Source organism: Vombatus ursinus, unplaced genomic scaffold, assembly GCF_900497805.2.
Source record: "Vombatus ursinus unplaced genomic scaffold, bare-nosed wombat genome assembly UNPS02009994.1, whole genome shotgun sequence".
NCBI classification, from domain to species: domain Eukaryota; kingdom Metazoa; phylum Chordata; class Mammalia; order Diprotodontia; family Vombatidae; genus Vombatus; species Vombatus ursinus.
In genome coordinates, this window is record NW_020949772.1 from 2,634,052 (window position 1) to 2,640,442 (window position 6,391).

The following is a 6,391-nucleotide window of genomic DNA, read 5'->3' on the forward strand; positions in this document are numbered from 1 at the left end:
TGTATCCCCAACACTTAACACATAGTAGGTGCTAAATAAATGCTTATTGACAGGCTTAATGGTCATTTTATAGGGGAGGAAACAGACTGTTCTGATAGTGTGATACAAGCTAAAACAGGGCTTTGCAAATGCTATTACATATGAGACCTACAACAACTGGGTTAGGTAGAGCCAGCAGGAAATATTCACTATGATTTAGTGGAAGAGGAAACCAAAACTCAGAGGGCTGAGACAACTTGCCCATAGTCACACAGTAGGCAGATTGTGAACCTAGATAAATTGCTTTCCTAACCGGAACTCAGGATTTTTAACTTCAATCTAGGATCATACCCTTACAAGGTTTCAGCTATGCCATCATCTATTTGTCATCCAGTTCAATTGAACGGATACTTATTAAGCAGATACTGTGTCCTGGGCACTATATGTTCTAAGTTAGGCCATGGGAACACAAAGAAAAATGTGAAAAAATAGCTCCTGCCCTCAAAGAGCTTACATTTATGAGGAGAATGTCTTAATTATAGGCAAAGTGATGTAATCTACAGAGCGCTGAGTGGGCAGCACTCTGGGTCTGAACCTGCCTTGGATTCTAACAGGCAGTATGATCATGGGAGAGTATTAACAAGACCAGAGAGTGAACTTTCCTGGATCAAACAATGGAAATAGTCAGAAAAGTATTCCTCAAGAGCCCAAGTCAGAGACAGAGGTGTATGCTATGTTACCCAAGAGCAGAGTTCATGAACAATGCCATTACTTAACTCTTTCACCTTAGTCAGAGGACAAGAGAGTTCCTCGGAAGCATGACGTTGGAATGAAACCATATAGATAGAGAATAAATTCTCTTGGGTAGCACCAGCCATCATATCAAGTCTGCCTTTGACAATGAGGGATGATATGCAAAACTGATGAAAATCTTAGGAGGTATTTAAAAAAAAACTATTAACATCTTTTATTTTTTACATGATTTACATTTCCTGATATATCCTGATACCTTTCTTCAAAAGTAATCCCAAGCTAAAAGGTTTAGAGATCTCCACTGGGAACAAAAGGAGAGTTCCTGAGCAGCTGTACTTCTTAAAGGAGAGAGGAGAGGATTGTCCATGTGGCTCCTCCAACCAAAGGATAAGTATAAAACTTATGGTGCAATGGGGCTGCTAGGTTGCACAGTGGATAGAGCACCAGACCTGGAGTCAGGAAGACGGATTCATCTTTGTAAGTTCAAATCTGACCTCACACACTTACTAACTGTGTGACTCTGGGCAAGTGACTTATCCTTGTTTTCCTCAGTTTTCTCATCTGTAAAATGAGCAAACCACTCCAGTATTTTTGCCAAGAAAACTCAAATGGGGTCACGAAGAGTCAAACACAACTGAAATGACTGAACAACAATAGCACAATATGAGGTTGCAAAATATCCATACTTTACTGCCCTAATTACTTCAAGTTACTTAAACTGTACACATTTGATAGGAAGACGGTTGCCTGCCCAAGTAGCCACAAAGCATTATTGCTTTTCTGAAAGAGTTCAAATGACATGATGCCCTTACAAATGTGGGAGGGTCTAGGTAAGACACAGTGGGAGAAAGGGATTTCAACAGAATGTCAGGGTGATGTTGCATTGGCCGCAGTAAGTGTAGACCTCTTCCGTGTGTGTGTGTGTGTGTGTGTGTATACGTGTGTCTGTGATATTTGTGTATATATGTGATACATATATATGTTATCTATCTATCTATCTATCTTTTTATCTATCTATCTCTTTTGGGGTAGCTCTCTGCATCTAACTTAGTCCTTCTGAGCCTGGACCTTGGGAAACCCTTGGTCAAAGGTTAAACAGATAAAGGATTTAGGTTATAAGATCTGGAACAAAGATGTAATAATCTATTGGAACACCTTATAAATTTCAACAAAAATCATTAACAATGAAAAAAATACTTCATGCCTATCATTCAGAAACTAAAATAGTGTATCCAGTGTTCTGAGTGAAAGAACAACATCTACAGACCTTAAATCAATCTTTTTTCTCCAAATTTGATTTAACTTTCTAGTGCCATATGCCAGACAGCAATGCTTCAGTAATTCTTTCTGATGGGCAATTAAATTGACATACTTAATCCTGGCATATGAATTCTCAACATGGAGCCATCATTTCAACCCCTATGGGGTACAGCTAGTGAGAGAAGAGGAGGTAGGGAATGGTATCTATAGTAAGCCTGAGGTGGTTAACATCACAATCTAACTTTCTTTAAGCAGGAGAGGTGAAATGTTGAACCTTCAAATGTCCTATGACTTTCTATAAACACACATGCACATATGTACACATAGATACATGTGTATATGTATGTGTACATTTCTTCATATACCTCTCCCCCATTGCCCTACCAGAGATTTGTCCATTATAACAAAGAATTTTTAAAAAAGGAAAACAAAAACCAGTTCACTAAGACTGGCTACTATATCGAGTTCAGTATTGTATGTGGTGTTCTACATTCATAGTCCCCCATTTCTCCAGACAAGAAAAGGAGGTACATTCTCATATCTTTAATTTGGTAAGAAGATTAGTCATGATATAATTTCAGAGCTTTCATCTTCAATTATTTTGTTGTTCTTAATATTGAAATTTTCTAGTCATCATGTATATTTTCCCCTAGGTTTGCTTATCATTTTGCATCAGTTCATCTTCCCATGATTCTCTATATTTATTCTAGTCATTGTTTATTTTTTACATATAGCAGTGTTTCATTACATTCATAATTTCATGAAATCATTCCCCAATCAGTCACTATCTGCTTTGATTGCAGTTCATTGCTATTGCAAAAAGTGCTTCTACAAATATTTTAATGTATATACAATCTTTCTTTTTGTCAATTAGCTCCCTGGAATACATGACTCCCAGAAGAATCTCAGAGTCTAATTGTATGTATCAAAATCATAATTTTATATTATTTTCCAGAATCATTGGTTAATGTTCCACCAAAAATTTACTAGCTATCCCTGTCTTTCCACAACCCTTCGACATTGACTCTTCTCACTTTTTGACTTTTTGTGGGGTATTTGGTGAAACTTTCACATTGTTTTTGATTTTATTTTACCTTCTCATTAGTAACATGGAGCCATCATTCATATAGTTGTTAATCATTTGCAATTCTTTTGAAAACTAATCATTCATAACCTTTGACCACTTATTAATTGGCAAGTGACTTTTGCTGTTATATATCTGTTTGTTTCTTAGATTTCTCAGATAGCAGACTAGTGTCAGAGATACCTTAAGCAATAATTTTCCCCCCAAATTTATTCTTTTCTTTCTTATGCTAGTGGTGGTAATTTTACTTGTGTCAAAGCTTGTCTCAAAGCCTGTCTCTTATGTGAAATCAAAATTATCTATTTTATTTTTGTAATGTCTTCTATTATTTAAGAGCTCTTTCCCTAGCAATATTTGACAATGGTTTCTGATCTGTTGCTTCTCTCTCTCTCTCTCAAAATGATATGACTTTTATTATTCTAGTCACATATCCTTCTATCTTTTTTAGCTCATTTTGTTATATCAGGTAAGATGTTGCTCTAAACCTAATTTCTTCCATCTTGGAATTTTATTTCAGGTCCTCTGCCCCAAATGGCTAAGGAAAAGAATTGGAGGAAACATGAGAGCTATCTTATGTGTTCGAAGGACCAGCATGTTAAAGAAAGATTAGACTTCTGGTAAGTGCCAACAGGAAAAAAAAATAGTAGAAATGGAGGGGGGAAGCACTTTAGGTGTGATGTGAAAAAAAATAAAATCTTAATGATTAGAGATTGTCCACCAAAGTGGGATGGGCAGTTTCGGGAATCTGGGATTGTCCCTTATTGAAGAGCTTTAATCAAAGACTGAATATCCATTTGACAGACTTATCATAAGGGAGTTTGGTTTGGGAGCATGGGTTAAACTTACTGGCCCTTGAAGTTCTTTCTGACTCAGAAATTTTATATTTTTTGATTCTTTGCATATAATCCAGATCCATGGCTATGAGGAGGCAGATAACACAAACCCAAGTGTCCCTGGGTGGCCTTGTCCTATGACTATTATATACGCTTTTAAATTCTTCGTGGATCTTCACTGAAGCAATATTAAAACCAGAAGAAGAAATGGAAGAACACTTGTTCCCAAGGAAGAAAGAACAAAATGAAACTGTAATTACAGTTTATGTCCCCACTAATTACAGAGCACGAAAAGTATACATCACCCCAGTGTCTACCGAAACTGTTTAGAAAACGGGAGACCTATAACTTCCCTATAATTCAAAAAATATGAAGGCTGGGTTCCAGGCTATATTTGAAAACTTAATAAAATTTGAAGCAGCTTTGTCTAACAGAAGCTATTTCAGTGATGAAATATATATCCCTCTTTCCCCCCACCTTTTTTCTTTGGTTTCTGTATATACTTCTTAATGAGATACTCCACTGTTCAAAGCATCTTTTGTTGTATTCTACTGAAAACTCTGCTCCTTCTGGGACCCAGATGAGATTTACTGAATAAGAAAGTAGTAAATAGTAATTATAAATCTCCATCAGATAGTGTCTTCTCTGATACTGGAAATCTCTATCAGGGCATTAAAAGTTTACTCAGAAAAAAACAAAAATAAGGAGAAATGATGGCTCAGGGGTTGGTGACTAATCAGAAAAAAAGTCAGAAAGTGGCATGGAATAGAGTATGATAATAGATGTGAAAGTGCTTTGGAAACTCTTGAATTGTATAACAATAAAAACTGTCTCCATTATTTATATTCTGGTGTGCAGGTAATTATAAAAGCACAGAGATTCAATTCAATTTAACAAGATTTTATTAAGTGCTTACTATGTGTCAAGTACTGTACTAGACAAAAAATAACAATAATAATAAAAGCCCTTGCTCTTGATGAGCTTGTGTTCTCCTGGGGAAATCAATATGTACAATGAAAAGCAAATAAAAAACACATTCAAAATAAATACAAAGAAAAAATATTTGTGAGATTCAAGGAAAATAAATTGATAAAAGATAATAATTGCTACCATTTATACTTCACCTACTATGTGCCATGGGGCTTCTAGGTGACTCAATAGACAAAAGCACCAGGCTGGGAGTCAGGAATCCTCATTTTAAATCCAGCCTCAGACACTTACTAGTTGTCTGATCCTGGGCAATCAATTAACCCTGTTTGCCTCAGTTTCCTCATCAAATAAATTGGAAAAGGAAATGGCAAACCACTCCAGCATTTTTGCCAAGAAAACCCCAAAGAGGGTCATAAGAGAGTGGGACACAACTGAAATGAATGAACAACAACTATGTATTAGACATCATGCTAAGTGCTTTGCAAATATCTCAATCCTCACAATAACCCTAGGAGAGAGATGCTATTATTAAGCTCATTTTTGTAGATGAGGAAACTGAGGCAAATAATGGTTAAATGATTTGCTCAGACTCACACAGCTACTAAGTGTCTGAGGCTGGATTTGAACTTCAGTCATCTTCACTCCCGGTCTGGATCTCTATCCACTGCACCACCCAGCTGTCTTTATAGTCCACAAGTAGAGGTAAGACCTCTAAGACAAGGTAACACTTGCATGAAACCTTGAAGGGCGTAAGAGTGAATCTAGTCCAAACCTTCCATTTTACAGATGATAAAACTGAGAATAGTAGTTAAAACGATGGGAATCATTGTTAAGTATATATCTAGGTGCTCAGAAAACAGAGACTGGCTCAGATAATCGTTAAATTTTTACAGTAAGCATTCCTACTCCAGAAATTGGCAAACACTGCAATTAAGAGGTCGATTTCATGTTTTGTTGATTATCCAGATATGCCTAAGAAAGTGATGCAGAGCTTTTCTCTTTTGCCGCCGCCTGCGACTGCCTTACGGACTAAGGAAGACGCAGAAGGTCCGCGGGCATGTCAGCTATGGCCACGGGCGCATATGCAAGCACGGGAAGCACCTCAGAGGCCTCGGCAGTGCAGGAGGGCTACACCGTCACCCGATCAACTTCCACAAATATCGTCCAGGTTACTTTGGGAAAGTGATTATGAGGAATTACTGCTTGAAGAGGAACCAAAGCTACTGCCCAACTGTCAACCTTGAGAAGCTGTGGACACTGGTCAGTGAGCAGACCAGGATGAATGCTGCTAAAAACAAGGAGGGGTTTGCCCCTATCCATTGACTTTGTGCCGTTGTCGGGGTACTACAAAGTCCTAGTGAAAGGGAAACTCTCCAAGCAGCCAGTCATCGTGAAGCCAAAGTCCTTCAGCAGAAGAGCAAAGGAGACCTTCAAAGGTGGTCGAGCCTGTGTCCTTGTGGCATAAAAATCTAATGTTATCAAATAAAAAAAAAAGTCTATTTAAAAAAGAAAGAAAGAAAGAAAGAAAGAAAGAAAGAAAGAAAGAAAGAAA

At 37.3% G+C, this 6,391-nt stretch overlaps 1 pseudogene; it reads left to right on the top strand.

Annotated features, from left to right (window-relative positions):
- The first annotated feature begins 797 nt into the window (after window positions 1–797).
- Window positions 798–6,304, top strand: LOC114036801 (annotated as a pseudogene).
- Window positions 6,305–6,391: the final 87 nt, after the last annotated feature.